This window comes from Vigna umbellata, chromosome 6 (genome assembly GCF_029865625.1).
Source record: "Vigna umbellata cultivar VRB3 chromosome 6, Vumbellata_1.0, whole genome shotgun sequence".
In the NCBI taxonomy this organism is placed as follows: domain Eukaryota; kingdom Viridiplantae; phylum Streptophyta; class Magnoliopsida; order Fabales; family Fabaceae; genus Vigna; species Vigna umbellata.
The window spans coordinates 36,530,611-36,553,907 of record NC_142170.1 but is presented as its reverse complement, the minus strand read 5'-3'; positions in this window follow the sequence as shown (position 1 = coordinate 36,553,907).

Below are 23,297 nucleotides of genomic sequence, written 5' to 3'. Positions count from 1 at the left end.
ACGAAGTGGGTGAACTAGACGAACTCGACGAACTGGAGGAACTGGAGGAAGTGGACGAAGTGGAAGAAGTGGAAGTACTGGACGAAGTCAACGAACTTGACGAAGCGAATGAAGTTGACCAAAGTGGACGAAGTGGACGAAGTTGAAGAAGTGGACGAAGTTGACGAAGTGGAAGAAGTGGACGAAGTGGACCCAGTGGACGAAGTTGACAAAGTGGACGAAGTGGAGGATGCGGAGGAAGTAGACGAAGTGCAGGAAGTGGACGAAGTGGACGAAGTGGACGAAGTTGACGAACCGGACGAAGAAGAAGAAGGAGAAGAAGTGGTAAAAGTGGAAGAAGTGGACGAAGTGGACAAAGTGGACGAAGTAGACGAAGTGGACGAAGTGGATGAAGTGGACGAAGTGGAAGAGGTGGACGAAGTGGACGAAGTTGACGAAGTTGACGAAGTGGACTAAGTTGACGAAGTGGACAAAGTTGGGAAATTTGACGTAGTGGACGAAGTTGACGAAGTTGATCAAGTGTACGAAGTTGATGAAGTGGTAGAAGTGGACGAAGTTGACAAAGTGGACGAAGTGGACGAAGCGGACGAAGTGGAACAAATGGACGAAGTGCACAAAGTGGACGAAGTTGACGAAGTGGACGAAGTTGAAGAAGTGGACTAAGTTGACGAAGTGGAACAAATGGACGAAGTGCACAAAGTGGACGAAGTTGACGAAGTTGACGAAGTGGACGAAGTGGACGAATTCGACAAAGTTGAAGAAGTGGACTAAGTTGACGAAGTGGACAAAGTGGAACAAATGGACGAAGTGCACAAAGTGGACAAAGTTGACGAAGTGGACGAAGTGGACGAAGTTGAAGAAGTGGACTAAGTTGACGAAGTGGACAAAGTTGGGGAAGTTGACGAAGTGGACGAAGTTGACGAAGTTGATGAAGTGGACGAAGTTCACAAAGTGGAAGAAGTTCACAAAGTGGACGAAGTGAAAGAAGTGGACGAAGAAGAAGAAGGAGAAGAAGTGGAGGAAGTGGACGATGTGGAGGAAATGGACGAAGTGGACGAAGTTGACGAAGAAGAAGAAGGAGAAGAAGTGCACGAAGTTGAAGAAGTGGAAGAAGTTGACGAAGAGGAAGAAGTGGACGAAGTGGACCCACTGGACGAACTTGACAAAGTGGACGAAGTGACAGAAGTGGACGAAGTGGAGCAAGTGGACGAAGTGTAGGAAGTGGAGGAAGTGTACGAAGTGGACGAAGTTGACGAAGTGGACGAAGTTGACGAAGTTGACGAAGTTGACGAAGTTGACGAAGTTGACGAAGTTGACGAAGTGGACGAAGCGGACGAAGTGGAACAAATGGACGAAGTGCACAAAGTGGACGAAGTTGACGAAGTTGACGAAGTTGACGAAGTTGACGAAGTTGACGAAGTTGACGAAGTTGACGAAGTTGACGAAGTTGACGATGTGGACAAAGTGGACGAAGTGGACGAAGTGGACGAAGTGGACGAAGTGGACGAACTGGACGAAGTGGAGGAAGTGGAGGAACTGGACAAACTGGACGAACTGGAGGAAGTGGAGGAAGTGGACGAAATGGACGAACTGGACGAACTGGACGAACTGGACGAAGTGGAGGAAGTGGACGAACTGGACGAACTGGACGAACTGGAGGAAGTGGAGGAAGTGGACGAAGTTGACGAACTGGACGAAGTGGACGAAGTTGACGAAGTTGACGAAGTGGACGAAGTGGACCCAGTGGACGAAGTAGAGGAAGTCGACGAAGTGGACCCAGTGGACGAAGTTGACAAAGTGGACGAAGTGGACCCAGTGGACGAAGTTGACAAAGTGGAGGAAGTGGACGAAGTGGACGAAGTGGAAGAAGTGGACGAAGTGGAAGAAGTGGACGAAGTGGACGAAGTGGACGAAGTGGACGAAGTTGACGAAGTTGAAGAAGTGCACTAAGTTAACGAAGTGGACCAACTTGGGAAATTTGACGAAGTTGACGAAGTTGATGAAGTGTACGAAGTTGATGAAGTGGTAGAAGAGGACCAAGTGGACGAAGTTGACAAGGTGGACGAAGTGGACGAAGCGGACGAAGTGGAACAAATGGACGAAGTGCACAAAGTGGACGAAGTTAACGAAGTGGACGAAGTTGAAGAAGTGGACTAAGTTGACGAAGTGGAACAAATGGACGAAGTGCAGAAAGTGGACGAAGTTGACGAAGTGGACGAAGTGGACGAATTTGACAAAGTTGAAGAAGTGGACTAAGTTGACGAAGCGGACGAAGTGGAAGAAGTTGACGAAGTGGAAGAAGTGGACGAAGTGGACGAAGTGGAACAAATGGACGAAGTGCACAAAGTGGACAAAGTTGACGAAGTGGACGAAGTTGGGGAAGTGGACGAAGTTGATGAAGTGGACGAAGTTGATGAAGTGGACGAAGTTGATGAAGTGGTAGAAGTGGACCAAGTGGACGAAGTTCACAAAGTTGACGAAGTGAAAGAAGTGGACGAAGAAGAAGAAGGAGAAGATGTGGAGGAAGTGGACGATGTGGAGGAAGTGGAGGAAGTGGACGAAGTTGACGAAGAAGAAGAAGGAGAAGAAGTGCACGAAGTGGAAGAAGTGGAAGAAGTTGACGAAGTGGAAGAAGTGGAAGAAGTGGACCTAGTGGACGAGGTTGACAAAGTGGACGAAGTGAAAGAAGTGGACGAAGTGGAGCAAGTGGAGCAAGTGGAGGAAGTGGAGGAAGTGGAGGAAGTGGAGGAAGTGGACGAAGTTGACGAAGTGGACCAAGTTCACGAACTGGACAAAGTTGACGAAGTGGAAGAAGTAGACGAAGTGGACCCAGCGGACGAAGATGACAAAGTGGACGAAGTGGAGGAAGTGGAGGAAGTGGAGCATGTGGAGGAACTAGACGAACTGGAGGAAGTGGAGGAAATGGACGAAGTGGGCGAACTGGACGAACTGGACGAACTGGACGAACTAGAGGAAGTGGACGAAGTTGACGAACTGGACGGAGTAGATGAAGTGGACGGAGTAGATGAAGTGGACGATGTGGAAGAAGTGGAAGTAGTGGACGAAGTCAACGAACTTGACGAAGCGGATGAAGTTGACGAAAGTGGACGAAGTGGACGAAGTGGACGAAGTTGAAGAAGTGGACGAAGTTGACGAAGTGGACGAAGTTGACGAAGTGGACGAAGTTGACGAAGTGGAAGAAGTGGACGAAGTGGACCCAGTGGACGAAGTTGACAAAGTGGACGAAGTGGACGCAGTGGACGAAGTTGACAAAGTGGACGAAGTAGAGGAAGTGGAGGATGCGGAGGAAGTAGAACAAATGCAGGAAGTGGACGAAGCTGATGAACTGGACGAAGTTGACGAACCGGACGAAGAAGAAGAAGGAGAAGAAGTGGTAAAAGTGGAAGAAGTGGACGACGTGGACATAGTGGACGAAGTGGACGAAGTGGACGAAGTTGAAGAAGTGGACGAAGTGGACGAAGTGGACGAAGTTGAAGAAGTTGACGAAGTTGACGAAGTTGACGAAGTGGACGAAGTGGACGAAGTGGACGAAGTTGACGAAGTTGAAGAAGTGGACTAAGTTGACGAAGTGGACAAAGTTGGGGAATTTGACGAAGTGGACGAAGTGCACAAAGTGGACGAAGTTGACGAAGTTGACGAAGTTGACGAAGTTGACGAAGTTGACGATGTAGACAAAGTGGACGAAGTGGACGAAGTGGACGAAGTGGACGAACTGGACGAAGTAGAGGAAGTGGAGGAACTGGACAAACTGGACGAACTGGAGGAAGTGGAGGAAGTGGAGGAAGTGGACGAAATGGACGAACTGGACGAACTGGACGAACTGGAGGAAGTGGAGGAAGTGGACGAAGTTGACGAAGTGGACGAAGTGGACGAAGTTGACGAAGTTGACGAAGTTGACGAAGTGGACGAAGTGGACCCAGTGGACGAAGTAGAGGAAGTCGACGAAGTGGACCCAGTGGACGAAGTTGACAAAGTGGACGAAGTGGACCCAGTGGACGAAGTTGACAAAGTGGAGGAAGTGGACGAAGTGGAAGAAGTGGACGAAGTGGAAGAAGTGGACGAAGTGGACGAAGTGGACGAAGTGGACGAAGTGGACGAAGTTGACGAAGTTGAAGAAGTGCACTAAGTTGACGAAGTGGACCAACTTGGGAAATTTGACGAAGTGGACAGAGTTGACGAAGTTGATGAAGTGTACGAAGTTGATGAAGTGGTAGAAGAGGACCAAGTGGACGAAGTTGACAAGGTGGACGAAGTGGACGAAGCGGACGAAGTGGAACAAATGGACGAAGTGCTCAAAGTGGACGAAGTTAACGAAGTGGACGAATTTGAAGAAGTGGACTAAGTTGACGAAATGGAACAAATGGACGAAGTGCAGAAAGTGGACGAAGTTGACGAAGTGGACGAAGTGGACGAATTTGACAAAGTTGAAGAAGTGGACTAAGTTGACGAAGCGGACGAAGTGGAAGAAGTTGACGAAGTGGAAGAAGTGGACGAAGTGGACGAAGTGGAACAAATGGACGAAGTCCACAAAGTGGACAAAGTTGAGGAAGTGGACGAAGTTGAAGAAGTGGACTAAGTTGACGAAGTGGACGAAGTTGGGGAAGTTGACGAAGTTGATGAAGTGGACGAAGTTGATGAAGTGGACGAAGTTGATGAAGTGGTAGAAGTGGACCAAGTGGACGAAGTTCACAAAGTGGACGAAGTGAAAGAAGTGGACGAAGAAGAAGAAGGAGAAGAAGTGGAGGAAGTGGACGATGTGGAGGAAGTGGACGAAGTGGACGAAGTTGACGAAGAAGAAGAAGGAGAAGAAGTGCACGAAGTGGAAGAAGTGGAAGAAGTTGACGAAGTGGAAGAAGTGGAAGAAGTGGACCTAGTGGACGAAGTTGACAAAGTGGACGAAGTGAAAGAAGTGGACGAAGTGGAGCAAGTGGAGCAAGTGGAGGAAGTGGAGGAAGTGGAGGAAGTGGAGGAAGTGGACGAAGTGGACCAAGTTCACGAACTGGACAAAGTTAACGAAGTGGAAGAAGTAGACGAAGTGGACCCAGCGGACGAAGATGACAAAGTGGACGAAGTGGACGAAGTGGACGAAGTGAAGGAAGTGGAGGAAGTGGAGGAAGTGGAGGAACTAGACGAACTGGAGGAAGTGGAGGAAGTGGACGAAGTGGGCGAACTGGACGAACTCGACGAACTGGACGAACTGGAGGAAGTGGACGAAGTTGACGAACTGGACGGAGTAGATGAAGTGGACGGAGTAGATGAAGTGGACGATGTGGAAGAAGTGGAAGTACTGGACGAAGTCAACGAACTTGACGAAGCGGATGAAGTTGACGAAAGTGGACGAAGTGGACGAAGTGGACGAAGTTGAAGAAGTGGACGAAGTTGACGAAGTAGACGAAGTTGACGAAGTGGACGAAGTTGACGAAGTGGAAGAAGTGGACGAAGTGGACCCAGTGGACGAAGTTGACAAAGTGGACGAAGTTGACAAAGTGGACGAAGTAGAGGAAGTGGAGGATGCGGAGGAAGTGGAGGATGCGGAGGAAGTAGAACAAATGCAGGAAGTGGACGAAGCTGATGAACTGGACGAAGTTGACGAACCGGACGAAGAAGAAGAAGGAGAAGAAGTGGTAAAAGTGGAAGAAGTGGACGACGTGGACATAGTGGACGAAGTGGACGAAGTGGACGAAGTTGAAGAAGTGGACGAAGTGGACGAAGTGGACGAAGTTGACGGAGTTGACGAAGTTGACGAAGTTGACGAAGTGGACGAAGTGGACGAAGTTGACGAAGTTGAAGAAGTGGACTAAGTTGACGAAGTGGACAAAGTTGGGGAATTTGACGAAGTGGACGAAGTGCACAAAGTGGACGAAGTTGACGAAGTTGACGAAGTTGACGAAGTTGACGATGTAGACAAAGTGGACGAAGTGGACGAAGTGGACGAAGTGGACGAAGTGGACGAACTGGACGAAGTAGAGGAAGTGGAGGAACTGGACAAACTGGACGAACTGGAGGAAGTGGAGGAAGTGGAGGAAGTGGACGAAATGGACGAACTGGACGAACTGGACGAACTGGACGAACTGGAGGAAGTGGACGAAGTTGACGAAGTGGACGAAGTGGACGAAGTGGACGAAGTTGACGAAGTTGACGAAGTGGACGAAGTGGACCCAGTGGACGAAGTAGAGGAAGTCGACGAAGTGGACCCAGTGGACGAAGTTGACAAAGTGGACGAAGTGGACCCAGTGGACGAAGTTGACAAAGTGGAGGAAGTGGACGAAGTGGAAGAAGTGGACGAAGTGGACGAAGTGGACGAAGTGGACGAAGTGGACGAAGTTGACGAAGTTGAAGAAGTGCACTAAGTTGACGAAGTGGACCAACTTGGGAAATTTGACGAAGTGGACAGAGTTGACGAAGTTGATGAAGTGTACGAAGTTGATGAAGTGGTAGAAGAGGACCAAGTGGACGAAGTTGACAAGGTGGACGAAGTGGACGAAGCGGACGAAGTGGAACAAATGGACGAAGTGCTCAAAGTGGACGAAGTTAACGAAGTGGACGAAGTTGAAGAAGTGGACTAAGTTGACGAAATGGAACAAATGGACGAAGTGCAGAAAGTGGACGAAGTGGACGAAGTGGACGAATTTGACAAAGTTGAAGAAGTGGACTAAGTTGACGAAGCGGACGAAGTGGAAGAAGTTGACGAAGTGGAAGAAGTGGACGAAGTGGACGAAGTGGAACAAATGGACGAAGTCCACAAAGTGGACAAAGTTGAGGAAGTGGACGAAGTTGAAGAAGTGGACTAAGTTGACGAAGTGGACGAAGTTGGGGAAGTTGACGAAGTTGATGAAGTGGACGAAGTTGATGAAGTGGACGAAGTTGATGAAGTGGTAGAAGTGGACCAAGTGGACGAAGTTCACAAAGTGGACGAAGTGAAAGAAGTGGACGAAGAAGAAGAAGGAGAAGAAGTGGAGGAAGTGGACGATGTGGAGGAAGTGGACGAAGTGGACGAAGTTGACGAAGAAGAAGAAGGAGAAGAAGTGCACGAAGTGGAAGAAGTGGAAGAAGTTGACGAAGTGGAAGAAGTGGAAGAAGTGGACCTAGTGGACGAAGTTGACAAAGTGGACGAAGTGAAAGAAGTGGACGAAGTGGAGCAAGTGGAGGAAGTGGAGGAAGTGGAGGAAGTGGAGGAAGTGGAGGAAGTGGACGAAGTGGACCAAGTTCACGAACTGGACAAAGTTAACGAAGTGGAAGAAGTAGACGAAGTGGACCCAGCGGACGAAGATGACAAAGTGGACGAAGTGGACGAAGTGGACGAAGTGGACGAAGTGAAGGAAGTGGAGGAAGTGGAGGAAGTGGAGGAACTAGACGAACTGGAGGAAGTGGAGGAAGTGGACGAAGTGGGCGAACTGGACGAACTCGACGAACTGGACGAACTGGAGGAAGTGGACGAAGTTGACGAACTGGACGGAGTAGATGAAGTGGACGGAGTAGATGAAGTGGACGATGTGGAAGAAGTGGAAGTACTGGACGAAGTCAACGAACTTGACGAAGCGGATGAAGTTGACGAAAGTGGACGAAGTGGACGAAGTTGAAGAAGTGGACGAAGTTGACGAAGTGGACGAAGTTGACGAAGTGGAAGAAGTGGACGAAGTGGACCCAGTGGACGAAGTTGACAAAGTGGACGAAGTGGACCCAGTGGACGAAGTTGACAAAGTGGACGAAGTAGAGGAAGTGGAGGATGCGGAGGAAGTAGACCAAATGCAGGAAGTGGACGAAGCTGACGAACTGGACGAAGTTGACGAACCGGACGAAGAAGAAGAAGGAGAAGAAGTGGTAAAAGTGGAAGAAGTGGACGACGTGGACATAGTGGACGAAGTGGACGAAGTGGAAGAAGTGGACGAAGTGGACGAAGTTGACGAAGTTGACGAAGTTTATGAAGTTGACGAAGTTGACGAAGTGGACGAAGTGGACGAAGTTGACGAAGTTAAAGAAGTGGACTAAGTTGACGAAGTGGACAAAGTTGGGGAATTTGACGAAGTGGACGAAGTGCACAAAGTGGACGAAGTTGACGAAGTTGACGAAGTTGACGAAGTTGACGATGTGGACAAAGTGGACGAAGTGGACGAAGTGGACGAAGTGGACGAACTGGACGAAGTGGAGGAAGTGGAGGAACTGGACAAACTGGACGAACTGGAGGAAGTGGAGGAAGTGGACGAAATGGACGAACTGGACGAACTGGACGAACTGGAGGAAGTGGAGGAAGTGGACGAAGTTGACGAAGTGGACGAAGTGGACGAAGTTGACGAAGTTGACGAAGTGGACGAAGTGGACCCAGTGGACGAAGTAGAGGAAGTCGACGAAGTGGACCCAGTGGACGAAGTTGACAAAGTGGACGAAGTGGACCCAGTGGACGAAGTTGACAAAGTGGAGGAAGTGGACGAAGTGGACGAAGTGGAAGAAGTGGACGAAGTGGAAGGAGTGGACGAAGTGGACGAAGTTGACGAAGTTGAAGAAGTGCACTAAGTTGACGAAGTGGACCAACTTGGGAAATTTGACGAAGTGGACGGAGTTGACGAAGTTGATGAAGTGTACGAAGTTGATGAAGTGGTAGAAGAGGACCAAGTGGACGAAGTTGACAAGGTGGACGAAAGTGGACGAAGCTGACGAAGTGGAACAAATGGACGAAGTGCACAAAGTGGACGAAGTTGACGAAGTGGACGAAGTTGAAGAAGTGGACTAAGTTGACGAAGTGGAACAAATGGACGAAGTGCACAAAGTGGACGAAGTTGACGAATTTGACAAAGTTGAAGAAGTGGACTAAGTTGACGAAGCGGACGAAGTGGAAGAAGTTGACGAAGTGGAAGAAGTGGACGAAGTGGAACAAATGGACGAAGTGCACAAAGTGGACGAAGTTGACGAAGTGGACTAAGTTGACGAAGTGGACGAAGTTGGGGAAGTGGACGAAGTTGATGAAGTGGACGAAGTTGATGAAGTGGTAGAAGTGGACCAAGTGGACGAAGTTCACAAAGTGGACGAAGTGAAAGAAGTGGACGAAGAAGAAGAAGGAGAAGAAGTGGTGGAAGTGGACGATGTGGAGGAAGTCGACGAAGTGGACGAAGTTGACGAAGAAGAAGAAGGAGAAGAAGTGCATGAAGTGGAAGAAGTGGAAGAAGTTGACGAAGTGGAAGAAGTGGACGAAGTGGACCCAGTGGACGAAGTTGACAAAGTGGACGAAGTGAAAGAAGTGGACGAAGTGGACGAAGTTGACGAACTGGACCAAGTTGACGAACTGGACAAAGTTGACGAAGTGGAAGAAGTGGACGAAGTGGACCAAGTGGACGAAGATGACAAGGTGGACGAAGTGGAAGAAGTGGAGGAAGTGGAGGAACTGGAGGAAGTGGAGGAAGTGGACGAAGTGGGTGAACTGGACGAACTCGACGAACTGCAGGAAGTGGAGGAAGTGGACGAAGTTGACGAAGTTGAAGAAGTGCACTAAGTTGACGAAGTGGACCAACTTGGGAAATTTGACGAAGTTGACGAAGTTGATGAAGTGTACGAAGTTGATGAAGTGGTAGAAGAGGACCAAGTGGACGAAGTTGACAAGGTGGACGAAGTGGACGAAGCGGACGAAGTGGAACAAATGGACGAAGTGCACAAAGTGGACGAAGTTGACGAAGTGGACGAAGTTGAAGAAGTGGACTAAGTTGACGAAGTGGAACAAATGGACGAAGTGCACAAAGTGCACGAAGTTGACGAAGTTGACGAAGTGGACGAAGTGGACGAATTCGACAAAGTTGAAGAAGTGGACTAAGTTGACGAAGTGGATAAAGTTGGGGAAGTTGACGAAGCGGACGAAGTGGAAGAAGATGACGAAGTGGAAGAAGTGGACGAAGTGGACAAAGTGGAACAAATGGACGAAGTGCACAAAGTGGACAAAGTTGACGAAGTGGACGAAGTGGACGAAGTTGAAGAAGTGGACTAAGTTGACGAAGTGGACAAAGTTGGGGAAGTTGACGAAGTGGACGAAGTTGACGAAGTTGATGAAGTGGACGAAGTTCACAAAGTGGACGAAGTTAAAGAAGTGGACGAAGAAGAAGAAGGAGAAGAAGTGGAGGAAGTGGACGATGTGGAGGAAATGGACGAAGTGGACGAAGTTGACGAAGAAGAAGAAGGAGAAGAAGTGCACGAAGTGGAAGAAGTGGAAGAAGTTGACGAAGAGGAAGAACTTGACGAAGTGGACCCAGTGGACGAAGTTGACAAAGTGGACGAAGTGACAGAAGTGGACGAAGTGGAGCAAGTGGACGAAGTGTAGGAAGTGGAGGAAGTGGAGGAAGTGGACGAAGTGGACGAAGTTGACGAAGTGGACCAAGTTGACGAACTGGACAAAGTTGACGAAGTGGAAGAAGTGGACGAAGTGGACCCAGTGGACGAAGATGACAAAGTGGACGCAGTGGAAGAAGTGGAGAAAGTGGAGGAACTGGACGAACTGGACGAACTGGAGGAAGTGGAGGAAGTGGAGGAAGTGGGCGAACTGGACGAACTCGACGAACTGGAGGAAGTGGAGGAAGTGGACGAAGTTGACGAACTGGACGAAGAAGAAGAAGTGGAAGAAGTGGAGGAAGTGGACGAAGTCCACGAAGTGGACGGAGTAGATGAAGTGGACGGAGTAGATGAAGTGGACGAAGTGGAAGAAGTGGAAGTACTGGACGAAGTCCACGAACTTGACAAAGCGGATGAAGTTGACCAAAGTGGATGAAGTGGACGAAGTTGAAGAAGTGGACGAAGTTGACGAAGTGGACGAAGTTGACGAAGTGGAAGAAGTGGACGAAGTGGACCCAGTGGACGAAGTTGACAAAGTGGACGAAGTGGACCCAGTGGACGAAGTTGACAAAGTGGACGAAGTAGAGGAAGTGGAGGATGCGGAGGAAGTAGACCAAATGCAGGAAGTGGTCGAAGTGGACAAAGTGGACGAAGTGCACAAAGTGGACGAAGTGGTCGAAGTTGAAGAAGTGCACAAAGTGGACGAAGTGCACAAAGTGGACGAAGTGGACGAAGTGCACAAAGTGGTCGAAGTGGACGAAGTGGACGAAGTTGAAGAAGTGGAACAAATGGACGAAGTTGACGAAGTGGACGAAGTGCACGAATTGGACAAAGTTGAAGAAGTGGACTAAGTTGACGAAGTGGACAAAGTTGGGGAAGTTGACGAAGCGGACGAAGTGGAAAAAGTGGACGAAGTAGACGAAGTTGAAGAAGTGGACTAAGTTGACGAAGTGGACAAAGTTGGGGAAGTTGACGAAGTGGACGAAGTGGACGAAGTTGACGAAGTTGATGAAGTGGACGAAGTTGATGAAGTGGTAGAAGTTGACCAAGTGGACGAAGTTGATGAAGTGGTAGAAGTGGACCCAGTGGACGAAGTTGAGAAAGTGGACGAAGTGAAAGATTTGACGAAGAAGAAGAAGGAGAAGAAGTGGAGGAAGTGGACGAAGTGGACGACGTGCACGAAGTGGACGAAGTGGACGAAGTGGACAAAGTGGACGAAGTGGACGAAGTGGACGAAGTGGACGAAGTGGTCAAAGTGGACGAAGTTGAAGAAGTGGAACAAATGGACGAAGTTGACGAAGTGGACGTAGTGCACGAATTGGACAAAGTTGAAGAAGTGGACTAAGTTGACGAAGTGGACAAAGTTGGGGAAGTTGACGAAGCGGACGAAGTGGAAAAAGTGGACGAAGTAGACGAAGTTGAAGAAGTGGACTAAGTTGACGAAATGGACAAAGTTGGGGTAGTTGACGAAGTGGACGAAGTGGACGAAGTTGACGAAGTTGATGATGTGGACGAAGTTGATGAAGTGGTAGAAGTTGACCAAGTGGACGAAGTTGACAAAGTGGACGAAGTGAAAGAAGTGGACGAAGAAGAAGAAGGAGAAGAAGTGGAGGAAGTGGACGACGCGCACGAAGTGGACGAAGTGCACGACGTGCACGAAGTGGACGAAGAAGAAGAAGGAGAAGAAGTGCAGGAAGTTGACGAAGTGGAGGAAGTGGACGAAGTGGACCAAGTTCACGAACTGGACAAAGTTAACGAAGTGGAAGAAGTAGACGAAGTGGACCCAGCGGACGAAGATGACAAAGTGGACGAAGTGGACGAAGTGGACGAAGTGGACGAAGTGAAGGAAGTGGAGGAAGTGGAGGAAGTGGAGGAACTAGACGAACTGGAGGAAGTGGAGGAAGTGGACGAAGTGGGCGAACTGGACGAACTCGACGAACTGGACGAACTGGAGGAAGTGGACGAAGTTGACGAACTGGACGGAGTAGATGAAGTGGACGGAGTAGATGAAGTGGACGATGTGGAAGAAGTGGAAGTACTGGACGAAGTCAACGAACTTGACGAAGCGGATGAAGTTGACGAAAGTGGACGAAGTGGACGAAGTGGACGAAGTTGAAGAAGTGGACGAAGTTGACGAAGTAGACGAAGTTGACGAAGTGGAAGAAGTGGACGAAGTGGACCCAGTGGACGAAGTTGACAAAGTGGACGAAGTGGACGAAGTGGACCCAGTGGACGAAGTTGACAAAGTGGACGAAGTAGAGGAAGTGGAGGATGCGGAGGAAGTAGACCAAATGCAGGAAGTGGACGAAGCTGACGAACTGGACGAAGTTGACGAACCGGACGAAGAAGAAGAAGGAGAAGAAGTGGTAAAAGTGGAAGAAGTGGACGACGTGGACATAGTGGACGAAGTGGACGAAGTGGAAGAAGTGGACGAAGTGGACGAAGTTGACGAAGTTGACGAAGTTTATGAAGTTGACGAAGTTGACGAAGTGGACGAAGTGGACGAAGTTGACGAAGTTAAAGAAGTGGACTAAGTTGACGAAGTGGACAAAGTTGGGGAATTTGACGAAGTGGACGAAGTGCACAAAGTGGACGAAGTTGACGAAGTTGACGAAGTTGACGAAGTTGACGATGTGGACAAAGTGGACGAAGTGGACGAAGTGGACGAAGTGGACGAACTGGACGAAGTGGAGGAAGTGGAGGAACTGGACAAACTGGACGAACTGGAGGAAGTGGAGGAAGTGGACGAAATGGACGAACTGGACGAACTGGACGAACTGGAGGAAGTGGAGGAAGTGGACGAAGTTGACGAAGTTGACGAAGTGGACGAAGTGGACCCAGTGGACGAAGTAGAGGAAGTCGACGAAGTGGACCCAGTGGACGAAGTTGACAAAGTGGACGAAGTGGACCCAGTGGACGAAGTTGACAAAGTGGAGGAAGTGGACGAAGTGGACGAAGTGGAAGAAGTGGACGAAGTGGAAGGAGTGGACGAAGTTGACGAAGTTGAAGAAGTGCACTAAGTTGACGAAGTGGACCAACTTGGGAAATTTGACGAAGTGGACGGAGTTGACGAAGTTGATGAAGTGTACGAAGTTGATGAAGTGGTAGAAGAGGACCAAGTGGACGAAGTTGACAAGGTGGACGAAGTGGACGAAGCTGACGAAGTGGAACAAATGGACGAAGTGCACAAAGTGGACGAAGTTGACGAAGTGGACGAAGTTGAAGAAGTGGACTAAGTTGACGAAGTGGAACAAATGGACGAAGTGCACAAAGTGGACGAAGTTGACGAATTTGACAAAGTTGAAGAAGTGGACTAAGTTGACGAAGCGGACGAAGTGGAAGAAGTTGACGAAGTGGAAGAAGTGGACGAAGTGGAACAAATGGACGAAGTGCACAAAGTGGACGAAGTTGACGAAGTGGACTAAGTTGACGAAGTGGACGAAGTTGGGGAAGTGGACGAAGTTGATGAAGTGGACGAAGTTGATGAAGTGGTAGAAGTGGACCAAGTGGACGAAGTTCACAAAGTGGACGAAGTGAAAGAAGTGGACGAAGAAGAAGAAGGAGAAGAAGTGGTGGAAGTGGACGATGTGGAGGAAGTCGACGAAGTGGACGAAGTTGACGAAGAAGAAGAAGGAGAAGAAGTGCATGAAGTGGAAGAAGTGGAAGAAGTTGACGAAGTGGAAGAAGTGGACGAAGTGGACCCAGTGGACGAAGTTGACAAAGTGGACGAAGTGAAAGAAGTGGACGAAGTGGACGAAGTTGACGAACTGGACCAAGTTGACGAACTGGACAAAGTTGACGAAGTGGAAGAAGTGGACGAAGTGGACCAAGTGGACGAAGATGACAAGGTGGACGAAGTGGAAGAAGTGGAGGAAGTGGAGGAACTGGAGGAAGTGGAGGAAGTGGACGAAGTGGGTGAACTGGACGAACTCGACGAACTGCAGGAAGTGGAGGAAGTGGACGAAGTTGACGAAGTTGAAGAAGTGCACTAAGTTGACGAAGTGGACCAACTTGGGAAATTTGACGAAGTTGACGAAGTTGATGAAGTGTACGAAGTTGATGAAGTGGTAGAAGAGGACCAAGTGGACGAAGTTGACAAGGTGGACGAAGTGGACGAAGCGGACGAAGTGGAACAAATGGACGAAGTGCACAAAGTGGACGAAGTTGACGAAGTGGACGAAGTTGAAGAAGTGGACTAAGTTGACGAAGTGGAACAAATGGACGAAGTGCACAAAGTGCACGAAGTTGACGAAGTTGACGAAGTGGACGAAGTGGACGAATTCGACAAAGTTGAAGAAGTGGACTAAGTTGACGAAGTGGATAAAGTTGGGGAAGTTGACGAAGCGGACGAAGTGGAAGAAGATGACGAAGTGGAAGAAGTGGACGAAGTGGACAAAGTGGAACAAATGGACGAAGTGCACAAAGTGGACAAAGTTGACGAAGTGGACGAAGTGGACGAAGTTGAAGAAGTGGACTAAGTTGACGAAGTGGACAAAGTTGGGGAAGTTGACGAAGTGGACGAAGTTGACGAAGTTGATGAAGTGGACGAAGTTCACAAAGTGGACGAAGTTAAAGAAGTGGACGAAGAAGAAGAAGGAGAAGAAGTGGAGGAAGTGGACGATGTGGAGGAAATGGACGAAGTGGACGAAGTTGACGAAGAAGAAGAAGGAGAAGAAGTGCACGAAGTGGAAGAAGTGGAAGAAGTTGACGAAGAGGAAGAACTTGACGAAGTGGACCCAGTGGACGAAGTTGACAAAGTGGACGAAGTGACAGAAGTGGACGAAGTGGAGCAAGTGGACGAAGTGTAGGAAGTGGAGGAAGTGGACGAAGTGGACGAAGTGGACGAAGTTGACGAAGTGGACCAAGTTGACGAACTGGACAAAGTTGACGAAGTGGAAGAAGTGGACGAAGTGGACCCAGTGGACGAAGATGACAAAGTGGACGCAGTGGAAGAAGTGGAGAAAGTGGAGGAACTGGACGAACTGGACGAACTGGAGGAAGTGGAGGAAGTGGAGGAAGTGGGCGAACTGGACGAACTCGACGAACTGGAGGAAGTGGAGGAAGTGGACGAAGTTGACGAACTGGACGAAGAAGAAGAAGTGGAAGAAGTGGAGGAAGTGGACGAAGTCCACGAAGTGGACGGAGTAGATGAAGTGGACGGAGTAGATGAAGTGGACGAAGTGGAAGAAGTGGAAGTACTGGACGAAGTCCACGAACTTAACAAAGCGGATGAAGTTGACCAAAGTGGATGAAGTGGACGAAGTTGAAGAAGTGGACGAAGTTGACGAAGTGGACGAAGTTGACGAAGTGGAAGAAGTGGACGAAGTGGACCCAGTGGACGAAGTTGACAAAGTGGACGAAGTGGACCCAGTGGACGAAGTTGACAAAGTGGACGAAGTAGAGGAAGTGGAGGATGCGGAGGAAGTAAACCAAATGCAGGAAGTGGTCGAAGTGGACAAAGTGGACGAAGTGCACAAAGTGGACGAAGTGGTCGAAGTTGAAGAAGTGCACAAAGTGGACGAAGTGCACAAAGTGGACGAAGTGGACGAAGTGCACAAAGTGGTCGAAGTGGACGAAGTGGACGAAGTTGAAGAAGTGGAACAAATGGACGAAGTTGACGAAGTGGACGAAGTGCACGAATTGGACAAAGTTGAAGAAGTGGACTAAGTTGACGAAGTGGACAAAGTTGGGGAAGTTGACGAAGCGGACGAAGTGGAAAAAGTGGACGAAGTAGACGAAGTTGAAGAAGTGGACTAAGTTGACGAAGTGGACAAAGTTGGGGAAGTTGACGAAGTGGACGAAGTGGACGAAGTTGACGAAGTTGATGAAGTGGACGAAGTTGATGAAGTGGTAGAAGTTGACCAAGTGGACGAAGTTGATGAAGTGGTAGAAGTGGACCCAGTGGACGAAGTTGAGAAAGTGGACGAAGTGAAAGATTTGACGAAGAAGAAGAAGGAGAAGAAGTGGAGGAAGTGGACGAAGTGGACGACGTGCACGAAGTGGACGAAGTGGACGAAGTGGACAAAGTGGACGAAGTGGACGAAGTGGACGAAGTGGACGAAGTGGACGAAGTGGACGAAGTGGTCAAAGTGGACGAAGTTGAAGAAGTGGAACAAATGGACGAAGTTGACGAAGTGGACGTAGTGCACGAATTGGACAAAGTTGAAGAAGTGGACTAAGTTGACGAAGTGGACAAAGTTGGGGAAGTTGACGAAGCGGACGAAGTGGAAAAAGTGGACGAAGTAGACGAAGTTGAAGAAGTGGACTAAGTTGACGAAATGGACAAAGTTGGGGTAGTTGACGAAGTGGACGAAGTGGACGAAGTGGACGAAGTTGACGAAGTTGACGAAGTTGATGATGTGGACGAAGTTGATGAAGTGGTAGAAGTTGACCAAGTGGACGAAGTTGACAAAGTGGACGAAGTGAAAGAAGTGGACGAAGAAGAAGAAGGAGAAGAAGTGGAGGAAGTGGACGACGTGCACGAAGTGGACGAAGTGCACGACGTGCACGAAGTGGACGAAGAAGAAGAAGGAGAAGAAGTGCAGGAAGTTGACGAAGTGGAGGAAGTGGACGAAGTGGACCAAGTTCACGAACTGGACAAAGTTAACGAAGTGGAAGAAGTAGACGAAGTGGACCCAGCGGACGAAGATGACAAAGTGGACGAAGTGGACGAAGTGGACGAAGTGAAGGAAGTGGAGGAAGTGGAGGAAGTGGAGGAACTAGACGAACTGGAGGAAGTGGAGGAAGTGGACGAAGTGGGCGAACTGGACGAACTCGACGAACTGGACGAACTGGAGGAAGTGGACGAAGTTGACGAACTGGACGGAGTAGATGAAGTGGACGGAGTAGATGAAGTGGACGATGTGGAAGAAGTGGAAGTACTGGACGAAGTCAACGAACTTGACGAAGCGGATGAAGTTGACGAAAGTGGACGAAGTGGACGAAGTGGACGAAGTTGAAGAAGTGGACGAAGTTGACGAAGTAGACGAAGTTGACGAAGTGGAAGAAGTGGACGAAGTGGACCCAGTGGACGAAGTTGACAAAGTGGACGAAGTGGACCCAGTGGACGAAGTTGACAAAGTGGACGAAGTAGAGGAAGTGGAGGATGCGGAGGAAGTAGACCAAATGCAGGAAGTGGACGAAGCTGACGAACTGGACGAAGTTGACGAACCGGACGAAGAAGAAGAAGGAGAAGAAGTGGTAAAAGTGGAAGAAGTGGACGACGTGGACATAGTGGACGAAGTGGACGAAGTGGAAGAAGTGGACGAAGTGGACGAAGTTGACGAAGTTGACGAAGTTTATGAAGTTGACGAAGTTGACGAAGTGGACGAAGTGGACGAAGTTGACGAAGTTAAAGAAGTGGACTAAGTTGACGAAGTGGACAAAGTTGGGGAATTTGACGAAGTGGACGAAGTGCACAAAGTGGACGAAGTTGACGAAGTTGACGAAGTTGACGATGTGGACAAAGTGGACGAAGTGGACGAAGTGGACGAACTGGACGAAGTGGAGGAAGTGGAGGAACTGGACAAACTGGACGAACTGGAGGAAGTGGAGGAAGTGGACGAAATGGACGAACTGGACGAACTGGACGAACTGGAGGAAGTGGAGGAAGTGGACGAAGTTGACGAAGTGGACGAAGTGGACGAAGTTGACGAAGTTGACGAAGTGGACGAAGTGGACCCAGTGGACGAAGTAGAGGAAGTCGACGAAGTGGACCCAGTGGACGAAGTTGACAAAGTGGACGAAGTGGACCCAGTGGACGAAGTTGACAAAGTGGAGGAAGTGGACGAAGTGGACGAAGTGGAAGAAGTGGACGAAGTGGAAGGAGTGGACGAAGTGGACGAAGTTGACGAAGTTGAAGAAGTGCACTAAGTTGACGAAGTGGACCAACTTGGGAAATTTGACGAAGTGGACGGAGTTGACGAAGTTGATGAAGTGTACGAAGTTGATGAAGTGGTAGAAGAGGACCAAGTGGACGAAGTTGACAAGGTGGACGAAGTGGACGAAGCTGACGAAGTGGAACAAATGGACGAAGTGCACAAAGTGGACGAAGTTGACGAAGTGGACGAAGTTGAAGAAGTGGACTAAGTTGACGAAGTGGAACAAATGGACGAAGTGCACAAAGTGGACGAAGTTGACGAATTTGACAAAGTTGAAGAAGTGGACTAAGTTGACGAAGCGGACGAAGTGGAAGAAGTTGACGAAGTGGAAGAAGTGGACGAAGTGGAACAAATGGACGAAGTGCACAAAGTGGACGAAGTTGACGAAGTTGACGAAGTGGACTAAGTTGACGAAGTGGACGAAGTTGGGGAAGTGGACGAAGTTGATGAAGTGGACGAAGTTGATGAAGTGGTAGAAGTGGACCAAGTGGACGAAGTTCACAAAGTGGACGAAGTGAAAGAAGTGGACGAAGAAGAAGAAGGAGAAGAAGTGGTGGAAGTGGACGATGTGGAGGAAGTCGACGAAGTGGACGAAGTTGACGAAGAAGAAGAAGGAGAAGAAGTGCATGAAGTGGAAGAAGTGGAAGAAGTTGACGAAGTGGAAGAAGTGGACGAAGTAGACCCAGTGGACGAAGTTGACAAAGTGGACGAAGTGAAAGAAGTGGACGAAGTGGACGAAGTTGACGAACTGGACCAAGTTGACCAACTGGACAAAGTTGACGAAGTGGAAGAAGTGGACGAAGTGGACCAAGTGGACGAAGATGACAAGGTGGACGAAGTGGAAGAAGTGGAGGAAGTGGAGGAAGTGGAGGAACTGGAGGAAGTGGAGGAAGTGGACGAAGTGGGTGAACTGGACGAACTCGACGAACTGCAGGAAGTGGAGGAAGTGGACGAAGTTGACGAAGTTGAAGAAGTGCACTAAGTTGACGAAGTGGACCAACTTGGGAAATTTGACGAAGTTGACGAAGTTGATGAAGTGTACGAAGTTGATGAAGTGGTAGAAGAGGACCAAGTGGACGAAGTTGACAAGGTGGACGAAGTGGACGAAGCGGACGAAGTGGAACAAATGGACGAAGTGCACAAAGTGGACGAAGTTGACGAAGTGGACGAAGTTGAAGAAGTGGACTAAGTTGACGAAGTGGAACAAATGGACGAAGTGCACAAAGTGCACGAAGTTGACGAAGTTGACGAAGTGGACGAAGTGGACGAATTCGACAAAGTTGAAGAAGTGGACTAAGTTGACGAAGTGGATAAAGTTGGGGAAGTTGACGAAGCGGACGAAGTGGAAGAAGATGACGAAGTGGAAGAAGTGGACGAAGTGGACAAAGTGGAACAAATGGACGAAGTGCACAAAGTGGACAAAGTTGACGAAGTGGACGAAGTGGACGAAGTTGAAGAAGTGGACTAAGTTGACGAAGTGGACAAAGTTGGGGAAGTTGACGAAGTGGACGAAGTTGACGAAGTTGATGAAGTGGACGAAGTTCACAAAGTGGACGAAGTTAAAGAAGTGGACGAAGAAGAAGAAGGAGAAGAAGTGGAGGAAGTGGACGATGTGGAGGAAATGGACGAAGTGGACGAAGTTGACGAAGAAGAAGAAGGAGAAGAAGTGCACGAAGTGGAAGAAGTGGAAGAAGTTGACGAAGAGGAAGAACTTGACGAAGTGGACCCAGTGGACGAAGTTGACAAAGTGGACGAAGTGACAGAAGTGGACGAAGTGGAGCAAGTGGACGAAGTGTAGGAAGTGGAGGAAGTGGAGGAAGTGGACGAAGTGGACGAAGTTGACGAAGTGGACCAAGTTGACGAACTGGACAAAGTTGACGAAGTGGAAGAAGTGGACGAAGTGGACCCAGTGGACGAAGATGACAAAGTGGACGCAGTGGAAGAAGTGGAGAAAGTGGAGGAACTGGACGAACTGGACGAACTGGAGGAAGTGGAGGAAGTGGAGGAAGTGGGCGAACTGGACGAACTCGACGAACTGGAGGAAGTGGAGGAAGTGGACGAAGTTGACGAACTGGACGAAGAAGAAGAAGTGGAAGAAGTGGAGGAAGTGGACGAAGTCCACGAAGTGGACGGAGTAGATGAAGTGGACGGAGTAGATGAAGTGGACGAAGTGGAAGAAGTGGAAGTACTGGACGAAGTCCACGAACTTGACAAAGCGGATGAAGTTGACCAAAGTGGATGAAGTGGACGAAGTTGAAGAAGTGGACGAAGTTGACGAAGTGGACGAAGTTGACGAAGTGGAAGAAGTGGACGAAGTGGACCCAGTGGACGAAGTTGACAAAGTGGACGAAGTGGACCCAGTGGACGAAGTTGACAAAGTGGACGAAGTAGAGGAAGTGGAGGATGCGGAGGAAGTAAACCAAATGCAGGAAGTGGTCGAAGTGGACAAAGTGGACGAAGTGCACAAAGTGGACGAAGTGGTCGAAGTTGAAGAAGTGCACAAAGTGGACGAAGTGCACAAAGTGGACGAAGTGGACGAAGTGCACAAAGTGGTCGAAGTGGACGAAGTGGACGAAGTTGAAGAAGTGGAACAAATGGACGAAGTTGACGAAGTGGACGAAGTGCACGAATTGGACAAAGTTGAAGAAGTGGACTAAGTTGACGAAGTGGACAAAGTTGGGGAAGTTGACGAAGCGGACGAAGTGGAAAAAGTGGACGAAGTAGACGAAGTTGAAGAAGTGGACTAAGTTGACGAAGTGGACAAAGTTGGGGAAGTTGACGAAGTGGACGAAGTGGACGAAGTTGACGAAGTTGATGAAGTGGACGAAGTTGATGAAGTGGTAGAAGTTGACCAAGTGGACGAAGTTGATGAAGTGGTAGAAGTGGACCCAGTGGACGAAGTTGAGAAAGTGGACGAAGTGAAAGATTTGACGAAGAAGAAGAAGGAGAAGAAGTGGAGGAAGTGGACGAAGTGGACGACGTGCACGAAGTGGACGAAGTGGACGAAGTGGACAAAGTGGACGAAGTGGACGAAGTGGACGAAGTGGACGAAGTGGACGAAGTGGACGAAGTGGTCAAAGTGGACGAAGTTGAAGAAGTGGAACAAATGGACGAAGTTGACGAAGTGGACGTAGTGCACGAATTGGACAAAGTTGAAGAAGTGGACTAAGTTGACGAAGTGGACAAAGTTGGGGAAGTTGACGAAGCGGACGAAGTGGAAAAAGTGGACGAAGTAGACGAAGTTGAAGAAGTGGACTAAGTTGACGAAATGGACAAAGTTGGGGTAGTTGACGAAGTGGACGAAGTGGACGAAGTTGACGAAGTTGATGATGTGGACGAAGTTGATGAAGTGGTAGAAGTTGACCAAGTGGACGAAGTTGACAAAGTGGACGAAGTGAAAGAAGTGGACGAAGAAGAAGAAGGAGAAGAAGTGGAGGAAGTGGACGACGTGCACGAAGTGGACGAAGTGCACGACGTGCACGAAGTGGACGAAGAAGAAGAAGGAGAAGAAGTGCAGGAAGTTGACGAAGTGGATGAAGTGGACGAAGTTGATGAAGTGGTAGAAGTGGACCCAGTGGATGAAGTGAAAGAAGTTGACGAAGAAGAAGAAGGAGAAGAAGTGGAGGAAGTGGACGAAGTGTACGACGTGGACGAAGTGGACGATGTGCACGAAGTGGACGACGTGCACGAAGTGGACGAAGTGGAGGAAGTGGACGATGTGGATGAAGTGGATGAAGTTGACGAAGAAGAAGAAGGAGAAGAAGTGCACGAAGTGGAAGAAGTGGAAGAAGTTGACGAAGTGGAAGAAGTGGACGAAGTGGACAAAGTGGACGAAGTGAAAGAAGTGGGCGAAGTGGAGCAAGTGGACGAAGTGGAGGAAGTGGACCAAGTTGACGATTTGGACAAAGTTGACGAAGTGGAAGAAGTGGACGAAATGGACCCAGTGGACGAAGTTGACAAAGTGGACAAAATGGAACAAGTGGACGAAGTGGAGGAAGTGGAGGATGCGGAGGAAGTGGACGAAGTTGACGAACTGGACGAAGAAGAAGATGGAGAAGAAGTGGTAGAAGTGGAAGAAGTGGACGAAGTGGACGAAGTGGACTAAGTGGACGAAGTGGACGAAGTGGACGAAGTGGACGAAGTGGAAGAAGTGGATGAAGTTGACGAAGTTGACGAATTTGACGAAGTGGACAAAGTGGAGGAAGTGGAGGATGCGGAGGAAGTGGACGAAGTTGACGAACTGGACGAAGTGGACAAAGTGGACGAAGTTGACGAAGTTGACGAAGTGGACGAAGTTGACGAAGTTGAAGAAGAGGACTAAGTTGACGAAGTGGACAAAGTTGGGGAAGCTGACGAAGTGGACGAAGTTGACGAAGTTGATGAAGTGGACGAAGTTGATGAAGTGCTAGAATTGGACCAAGTGGACGAAGTTGACACAGTGGACGAACAGGACAAAATGGATGAAGAGGAAGGGAAGTGGACGAAGTTGACGAAAAGGAAGAAGGAGAAGAAGTGGACGAAGTGGAAGAAGTGGAAGAAGTTGACGAAGTGGAAGAACGGGACCAAGTGGACTCAGTGGACGAAGTTGACAAAGTGGACGAAGTGGAAGAAGTGGAGGAAGTGGAGGAAGTGGACGAACTGGAGGAAGTGGAGGAAGTGGACGAAGTAGACCAAGTGGACGAAGTTGACGAACTTGACGAAGTTGACGAACTGGACGAAGAAGAAGAAGGAGAAGAGGTGGAAGAAGTGGACGAAGTGGACGAAGTGGACAAAGTGGACAAAGTGGACGAAGTGCACAAAGTGGACGAAGTTGACGAAGTGGAGGAAGTGACGAAGTGGAGTAGTTGACGAAGTTGAAGAAGTGGACTAAGTTGACAAGGTGGACGAAGTGGACGAAGTTGACGATGAAGAAGAAGGAGAAGAAGTGGACAAAATGGAAGAAGTGGAAGAAGTGACGAAGTCGAAGAAGTGGACGAAGTGGACCCAGTGGACGAAGTTGACAAAGTGGACGAAGTGGAAGAAGTGGACGAAGTTGAATAAGTGGACGAAGTGGAAGATGTGGACGAAGTGGAGGAAGTGGACGGAGTG